The sequence below is a fragment of the Colobus angolensis genome, unplaced genomic scaffold, assembly GCF_000951035.1.
Source record: "Colobus angolensis palliatus isolate OR3802 unplaced genomic scaffold, Cang.pa_1.0 Scaffold33, whole genome shotgun sequence".
NCBI classification, from domain to species: Eukaryota; Metazoa; Chordata; class Mammalia; order Primates; family Cercopithecidae; genus Colobus; species Colobus angolensis.
The window spans coordinates 7,383,381-7,393,420 of NW_012116599.1; the positions used below are offsets into that span (position 1 = coordinate 7,383,381).

Here is a 10,040-nt window from a genome sequence, read left to right on the forward strand (position 1 = left end):
GTTTGTATATATACACGTGTGTATATATATACATGTGTCTATATGTATACCCATACTATATATGTATATATACACACATACATACTATGTGTATACATACATATATATGTGTGTATATATAATATATATACACGTGTATATATCTAAAATTATACACGATTATATATTATGTATATATATATGTTACATTCTGAGATACTGGGAATTAGAACTTCAACATATGAATTTTAAAAGGACACAATTCGGCATACAATATCACATATGACATACTGTGTATTTGCTTCTTTTGCCTGAAGACTGCATATTATTTTATGTTTTTATAATCTTCCTGAAGCCACTTAAATTACACTGTAACTTCATCATGCCCTTTACAAAGGACTGTGCTACACCTTATGGGTGACATGGCCTAGTTATATAAGGATGATACTACAATATATTTACTTTGTCTCCCTGATGATCATTTTGTTTGTAAGAACATGTTTTCATCCTCTCCTTGGCAACAACTTGTAATTCTCCACTACGTCTGTGTCATTGCCTTGATAACCACATGTACTCTTTCTGTATCATCTTTCTGACTACCACATATGATGCCGTATAACATATGTCTTATATCCCTGATAGCCACATGTGATGCTGTCTTATCTCTTACCTCTCTGTAGGACCTTTATGAGATTACACTATGTCTACGTCATCTCCCTGATGGCCACAGATGGCAGCTGCATTACATGTGTGCCATCTCCCTGATCACATATGCCCCTACGCTGTCTGATTCATCTTTCTCATGACCATATATCCTGCTTCACTATGTGTAGATCCTTTCATGATAACAGTTTTTGGCTCTGTGCTGTGTCTGTGTGTGTCTGTGTGTCTATACTGTGCTAAACCATGCTCTGCTCTGCTATGCCATACCATACCGTACTATACTGACTTATGTGTGTACATTGTCTTTTTTGGAACCAAGTGTAATGTTACATTCTGCCTCATCTCCATGGTCAACATGTATGATGTTATGTGATATTGAGATCACCTTCTTTCTCTTTTTCTTTTTTCTTTGAGACAGTCTCGCTCTGTTGCCCAGGCTGGAGTGCAGTGGCACGATCTTGGCTCACTGCAACCTCCACCTCCCAGGTTCAAGCGATTCTCCTGCCTCAGACTCCTGAGTTATGTCACGTTCTTGGTAATCATGTATGATGTTATCCGGTGTGTTATCTCTTTGATCACTGGATGTGATGCTAAACTATGCCCGTGTCATCTGCTGTCAACAATATGTTATGCTACCTACTGTGTTCCTTATCTTCTTGATGATCATATATAATGATGCACTGTCTGGTATGTCTGTTTCATATCACTGGAGGCCTGGACATTGCTACACTTTGTCTTCATCATCTCAGTGATGAGCGCCTATTGTGCTTCATTTGTATTCTTCATTTCCTTGAAAACAGAAGTGTTTTCCTATGTCTGTGTCACCTTGTTGAAAACCACACCTAAGCTATACTGCTGTCATCCCCTACCTGTTAATCATGTAGGATGGTATATTCTGGGTTATCTCCTTGGTGATCGTATAAAAAGCTGCCATGTGTCTGCAATGATAAACATGCTAATTGTGGACTGTGCTCTTATATGTTTGCATCTGTGTGTCTTAGACAACTATGTGTGTTATAATATCACGCCAAATCTCCTTGGCAACCATATGTGATGCCACATTTTGGGTCCTATCACTGATGGTCATTTTTGGTGCCCCAAGACATCTGCATCATCTCTGACCGCTATGTGTTGTACAATATTGTCACTGCGTATAGCATCCTAAATGCTACAAAGGAGCATGTAACATTTGACAAGCATGTATATTGCTAAACTATTTCTCTGTCATCTCCTTTACAATCGCAATCGTGTATGAGTCTGTACTATATCTGAATCATCTCCTAGATAACAAAGTGACGTGCAATTTTAGGATTCGTCTTTCAGAACCACACATGAGGAGATCATCTTCTTGATAATGATTTGTGACACTATCTTTTGTTTGGGTCTTGGTATCACCACATATTGTGTTAAAACATGACTTCATGATATCATTCATATCCACGTGTGATGTTATACTATGTGTACTTCATTTCCTTAAAATCTATAGATGATATTATACTAAGTTATTGCCTTTATAACCATGTGTTATACCTCCCTATTTCTGAGTCATCACCTTGATAACCACAGGTGACATTATACTGTCCCTTTCATCATGGGTAATGTTTTTGTCCTTGGTAACCACCTATGATGCCTGCTGTTTATATGGACCAGCCCCTTTGTGACATTTATGATTCCATAATATAAGTTATTTCCATGAGGAAAACCTACAGTGCTACATTTGTGTAAGTCATCTCCTTGATATTCATGTATAATGCTATCCTATGTGCCATTTTAAAATTACCATATGTGATGGTACTCTACATGTACATCATCCCACTGATAACCATGTGATACTGTAAGTGTGTCATCTCCTTGGAACTAGGTATGGTTCTAAAATCAATCTTTGTAGAGTCCTTGTACACCACATATATCCCTGCACTATGCGTATGTCATGCTCTTGATGGCCACTAGTATGCCACAGTGTCTCTGTCATCTCCCTGATCATCATGTATGACATTCAACATGTCTACACCTTCTGCCAGAAGACAGTCATCCTATCTATCTATCTATCTATCTATCTATCTATCTATCTATCTATCTATCTATCTATCTACCTACCGATCGAGAGAGTCATCTCTCTCTCTCTTTCTTTACATTAGGTCTACTCATGTTCCTAAAGGCCTTTATAATGCAACAATATTTCTGTGACATTTTGTTGATAAACACATAGGACATCACATCACATCTGTGTCTACCTCATTTACTTTATAACCATGAGTGACACTGTACTATGTCTGCACCACCTCCTTGATAAACAAATATGGTGCTATACTGCATCTTCATCATCTTTATAACCATGTATGATCTTGGAACCTGGTCTTTTCCCTGATCCCGTACTGAGGATTATCCTACATTTTGGGTCATTTCTCTGACCATAATGTATGATGCTATACTATATCTACATCATAAACTTGATAACCATGGGTGGTGCTATAATACTACATGCACCATCTCTTTGATAACCACAAACGATGCTCTACTATGTGTACCACATCTCCTTTACAATCATTGATGATCTATGTTATTTGTCACCGCTTTGATTACTACTTATGATTCTACATTGAGTCATCATGTTGATATCCATATATGATGCCACTCTGTGTCATCTCTTTGAAAACCATGTATGATGTTACACTCTGTGGACCTTACATCCAAGAAGACTACATATGATGTTACACTAGATTATGTCTTCTCCCTTATCCCCCCATTTGGCATTATATTGTCTGTCTTCCTCATCTCACTGATGATCACTTATGAGGATACATGATGTCTGCTTCACTGTCTGCATTAATATGTATTATGCTACATCTTATCAGGGTCATCACCTTGAAAACCACCCACGATGCTACATGTTTTCATCACCATCTTGAAATTTATGCTGGATTCAATACGATATCTGTCTTAGATAATGTTGCACTAATGTATGTCATCCCTTTGCCAATCACATGATATGTTTGCATCATTGATAATCATATATAATTCTAGGCTATAGCCCACCATGACAACCACATATCATGCTATACTATGTCTGTATCACCTTTTAGCATACTACATATGTTGTTACATTATGACTTTTTCACCTCCTTGAGAGCCATGTATGATGCTTCTGTACTATGGCTAAACTTCCTGATGACAGTGATGCTACATAATGTCTGCATCATACCCTTGACAAAAACATATGGTGCCACACTCTGTCTGCATCATAATTTTATTAAGTGTGTGTTATGGTATAGTATTACTGCAGCACACTTTGACAAATATATGATGCTCTGCTTTAATTCATGTCGTGTAGTGATGTAAACTATATTTGCATCCTTGATGACGATATATGATGCTATACTATGATTTTATTATTTCCACAATATTCTCAAATGACAATTTATTATGGGTCATCTTTTTGACGGTAACATATGGTGTTACTCTATGTATGTGTCATCAAGTTAAGTACCATGTATATGCTATTCTATGTTTGCCTCTTTTTCTTGATATCCATAAAGTATGCTAATTTATGGGTCAGTTTCCTGATGACCATGTTTGATGCTGGAAGATGTCTGCATTATCTCTTTGAACATCAAGTGGGATTAATACCATAACTATGTCTTTTCTGCGATGACCCTGTGTGATGCTAAACTATTTATGTGATGCCTCCTTGACAATAACCTCTGATAATCATCTCCCTGAGAATGATGTGTGATGCTGTAACATACCCTGTCTGTAGTAAATCCTGTGATACTAGACTCTATTTGGGTCTTCTTAATAACACTGAATATATGCACTATGTTTCATCTCACTACTCTCAGTTATTATGCTACAATATAATTGTCTCCATCAACCATATGCAATGCTATCTTATGTGTCATATCCTTAATAGCCATATATAATGCTACACTATATTTCCTTCCTCTTCTTGATAACCACATGCAATGTTATACTATTGTCTGTATCATGTCCTTGAAAACTCCTTATGATATTATGCTGTAGTTCATTTCATTTAGGACAGTTTATAATGCTACAATGTTTGTGCCATCACCTTGAAAGTTACATGTGATTATACATTATTTCTGCATATTTTCACTATAGCTATTTTATTCGTCACATATTTCTAATATCTGTGATATTTAAACCTTTGTGATTTCCCTGACAACCACGCATGATGCAGCATTATGTCTTTGTTGTCTTACTGAGACCTTGTGTGACTATTACCCTGAAAATAATATACTGCTACACTACATCTAATATGTAATTATCTCCTTGACAACCACTTACGGTTATATACCATGTCTGCATTGTTTTTAACAGCAATACATGAATTTGTACCACGTTTACATCAATTTTAAAATAACTATGCAAGATATTATGAGTAATCTCACTGATGACAGTATTTGAGGCTGCAAGATATCTGTGTTATCACCTTGACAACTATATATGGCTAAACTCCCTGATGACAGTGATGCTACATAATGTCTGCATCATACCCTTGACAAAAACATGTGGTGCCACACTCTGACTGCATCATAATTTTATTAAGTGTGTGTTATGGTATAGTATTACTGCAGCACGCTTTGACAAATATATGATGCTCTGCTTTAATTCATGTCGTGTAGTGATGTAAACTATATGTGCAAAATCTGCTTGAGAAGTACATATGATGCTGTTATGACTGCATTATCTCTTTGATAACTATGTATGATGTTTAAACCAAAGTTGTTCTCTTTGATAGTCACATACTATGAATGTCTATGTGCATGTCATCTACTTGAAAACCAAGTATGATACTATACTATTTCTCTGTCGTCTCCTTGATAACCTTGTAGAGTACCATACTATTCTGCATCATCTACTGGACAATTACACATGATAATCATGGATATATGCCATATCCATGACGGCCACATATACTATGTTATTTGGGTATCATCTTTTATAGTCCACATATGACCCTACACGATGTCTCCATTATTTTCTTGATGATCATATGTGATGCTACACTGTGTCTTTTTCATCTACTTGAACTTGACAATGATCACACCTCAGGCTATACTATGTCTGCATTATCTCCTTTAAATCCTCATGTGATGTACAGTATGTCTGCATTAACATTTGGACTCCTGTGTAGGTACTACTATACATCTGGATCATCTTGTTGATGATCATGTATGATGCTACACCGTGTATGTGTCAGCTCCGTAATTCTGACCTATGTCTGTATAATCTCCTTGGCAACAATGTATGACACTACACTATATCTGCATTATCTCCTTGATAACTACATTTGACCCTACAGTACGTTTATGTCATCTCTCTGACCACATGTGACACTAAGCTATGTCTATGTCATCTCCCTCATGACCATGCATGACACTACTCTATGTCTACATCTGTGTTGACCACATATGACACTATATTATAACTGTGTCACCCCCTGTGATATGTGTCACTCTGAATTATGACCATGTCGTTGCTTGGCAATCATATATGAGAATACCTTGTGTCTACACTATCGTCTCTTTGACAGGTACATATTTCTGTCTGATTCCTCTGATGACTACATTCCTCTGATTCTTCCGATTCCTCTGATGACTACATGTGATGACTCGACATCATGTCTGCATAAACTCCTTGACAGCCATTTAAGAGATTCTGGAAGTTCATCCATTCACTAATGGACAATTTAAGTTGTTTTTATATCTTGGCTACTGTGACTAATACTGCAATGAGCGTGAGGGTGCAGATATCTCTTCAAGTTACTGATTTTATTTTCTTTGGATATGTACCCAGTAGAGGGATTGCTGGATTGTATGGTAGCTCTATTTTAATTTTTTTTGAGGAGCCTTCATACTGTTTTCCATAATGGCTGTATCAATTAGCATTCCCACTGGCAACATTCAAGGGTTTCTTTTTCTCTACACTTTTGCTAACGTTTTAAAATCTCTTGTCTTTTTGACAATAACCATCCTAAGTGCAGGTGATATTTCATTGTGGTTTTGATATGCATTTCTCTAATGATTAGTGAAAGGAGCACCTTTTCATATGTACCTGTTGGCCATTAATATGGTCTTCTTTGGGAAAATCTATTCAGGTTCTTTGCCCATTTTTATTTTTGCTATTGAGTTGTGTGAACTACATTTAGGATGTTAACCCCTTATCACATATGTGATTTACAAACGTTTTCTCCCATTTAATGGGTTGCGTTTTCATTTTAAAAATTATTCTCTTGGCTGTGCAGTAGCCTTTACTTTCATGTGGTCCCACTTGTTTATTTTTGCTTTTGTTGCCTGTGCTTTTGGCATCATGTCCAAAAAGTGATTGCCAAGACCAATGTCAAGCTGCCTTTTATATTGTCTTCTAGAAGTTACACAGTTTCGTATCTTGTGTTTGTCTTTAATTTATTTAGGGTTAATTTTTGTAAATAGTGTAATATTCTTCAGCATGTGGATATCCAATTTTGCTAGCACCATTTATTAAAGAGATTTTTCTTTCTCCGTTGTGTATTTTTGATGCCTTTGTTAAAGATTAGTTGACCATATATGTGTGAGTTTATTTTTAGGCTTTCTATTGGTCTATGTGTCTGTTTTTATGCCAGTACTATTTTGATTACTATAGCTGTGTAGTATAGCCAAGATATGGGAACAACCAAAGTGTTCATTGACAGATAAATGGATAAATAAATGTGAGATATATATATATATATAGTAAAATACTTTTATTTTCACCATAAAAGAAGAAAACATTGCCATTTGTGACAATATGGATGAGCCTGGAGGATTTGAGTGAAATAAACCAGACACAAAAGGACAAAATACTGTATGATACACTTTGACGTGGAATCTAAAAAAGTTGAACTCATGAAGATAGAGTAGGAGGGTGACTACTAGGGGTCAAGGGGTGGGAAAAATGAGGAGATGTTGGTCAAAGGGCACAAACTTAGGTTATAAGAGGAACAGGTTCTGGGGTCTCAAGTATAGCAAGGGTGGTGGTGGATGTGCTAATTAACTCAATTTTGATGTCGTTGCACAATATATTTGTATATAAAATCATGTTGTACAATTTGAATATATATATTTTTTATTTGTCAAAAACAAACATTTTAAAAAAGTACTTATATGAAATTTTTTTTAGACAGCAGTTCTTCTCTTTTATTCAATATAATGATTGTATAACTACATTCCCTGTATGCCTCAAAATCTCTTATAAAGGTCAATATTTGCTGGATAGACAAACTTGGAGTTGCAGAACTTAGATATGTGATTTGCTGGCTGAGGGGTTATGAGCAAGGTTTTTATTTTTATTTATTTATTTATTTTTAAATTTAAGTTCTAGAATACATGTGCAGAATGTGCAGGTTTGTTACATGGGTATACATGTGCCATGGTGGTTTGCTGCACCTATCAATCCTAGGTTTTAAGCCCTGCAAACATTAGGTATTTGTCCTAATGCTTTCTCTCCCCTTTCTCCTCTTGCCCCTACCCCTGGACAGACCCTGGTGTGTGATGTTCCCCTCCCTGTGTCCATGTGTTCTCATTATTCACCTACCACTTATGAGTGAGAACATGCGGTGTTTGGTTTTCTGTTCCTGTGTTAGTCTGCTGAGAATAATGGCTTCCAGCTTCATCCATGTCTCTGCAAAGGACATGAACTCATTCTTTTTTATGGCTGCAAGGAAATTTTTGGATACAAAAATTCTGGCAAAAATGGAAACACCTTGTGACTAACATACTTTTAAGCAGTCACATATCCTTTATGTTATAATCAGGTGTAGAATTTTATTGGTGATTTATTGTAATTACACAGTATTTCATTGTCTCCTTCAAAATTACATTTGCATGCTTGCTGTCTTACTTGCTAGGACTTTTCAAAGGTGATCCCTTGCTCATACATATAAGTCTTCCTTATACCCTAGAATGTAAATATTCTGAGGCTGGAGAATTTTATTTTTTTAAATAACTATTTACTTTTTTTATCTTCTCATAGATCCTGGCTTTTAATAACCATACCTTAAAATAACTATTTACTTTTTTTTATCTTCTCATAGATCCTGGCTTTTAATAACCATACCTTAAGTGTAATTAATCCACCCCTCTCATTTTAAATATCATTATTGATAGAAATAATTTACTCAACAATATGTATCAAAATATCTACTTTGTGCCAGAATTGTTTTAGGAATATGGGATATTTGAGTGAACAAAAGAGATAGGGATCCCTGCCTTCATGGAGGTACATTGTGAAGGGAGAGGCAGACAATATGTAACACCATACTCATATCTTATATAGAATGCTAGATTACATGGAATGTTTGACTGCATAGAATGTTAGAAGTTGGTTCACACTAAGGGGGGATAAAAAAGCTAGAATTAAAGAATCAGGATTCTTAGGGTGAATGAGAATAAAATCAAGCTCAATTCTAGTTTTATTTTCTCTATAATCTGATATTTGCTCTGGCCGTGATTCTATTCTTCCCTTGTTTGGTAAAACATTGCTTTGAAAATATCTTTTTTTTTTTTTTCCTTTTGCTTGCTTTGTAAACTTCTTCTCATTCTAGGAATGAGAAGTCTTTCTAGGAAGTCTTGATGTTTAGAATGATCTTTTTTATTTATCTCTGGTGTTTGCTCCTAATTCCCTTCTTAAAATTTAGATATCATCTAATAGTTACCTGTGCAGCAACATCTATCTATGTATCTATCTGTCTATCTATCTATCTAGCTAGCTAGCTATCTATCTACTTTTTCTTCTTCATTGGAATTATTCTGAAGGCTGATTTTTTTTGTTTCTTTAGTTGTATCCCTATCTGTAAAAAAATTACAGTGTTTCAGGCCATATTATTTCTGAGTTTTCTGAAGTTTAGAAATATAGTTTTATAAAATTTAAAGTGTAGATCTATGCAGGACATTCTCTTTCATGTTATTGACTCTGAAACCAAATTGGTCACTTCCCTTTGAGGCTTTTGAAATGTCCAACTGAATTTCAAGTTATATGTTTTTTAATTACATTAATTCTAAAATGGCAAGTTTTATCATTTTTGTACTTCCTCATGAAGTTGACATTGTCAGAAAGGGAAGTAAAAAATTTATTACAATATTTTACTTTTCTCTGGATGCAAATCAAGTACCTACAATTTTGAATCCTTGCTATATTTTACTACTATGTAAAGCTATAATTAGAGATTTAAAAAAGCAGTCTTCATCTGGCAAGGCAAATTATAACTTTTCTTCTAAGAAAAATTTTACTACTCATTTTTTTCTCTTTCAATATTTATTTATTTAACTTATTCATCCTTTACTTATAAGGAAATGTCCATAGTACTTACTCCATCCATTTCTACATCCATCCATCCATCATCCATCCATCCATCCATCCAT

The 10,040-nt window shown here is 35.3% G+C and overlaps 1 protein-coding gene across 2 annotated transcripts in view; it reads left to right on the forward strand.

The window, feature by feature from the left end:
* Nucleotides 1-10,040, forward strand: part of DAW1 (dynein assembly factor with WDR repeat domains 1) — a 58,861-nt gene that overhangs the window by 42,526 nt on the left and 6,295 nt on the right. The window lies entirely within an intron of this gene.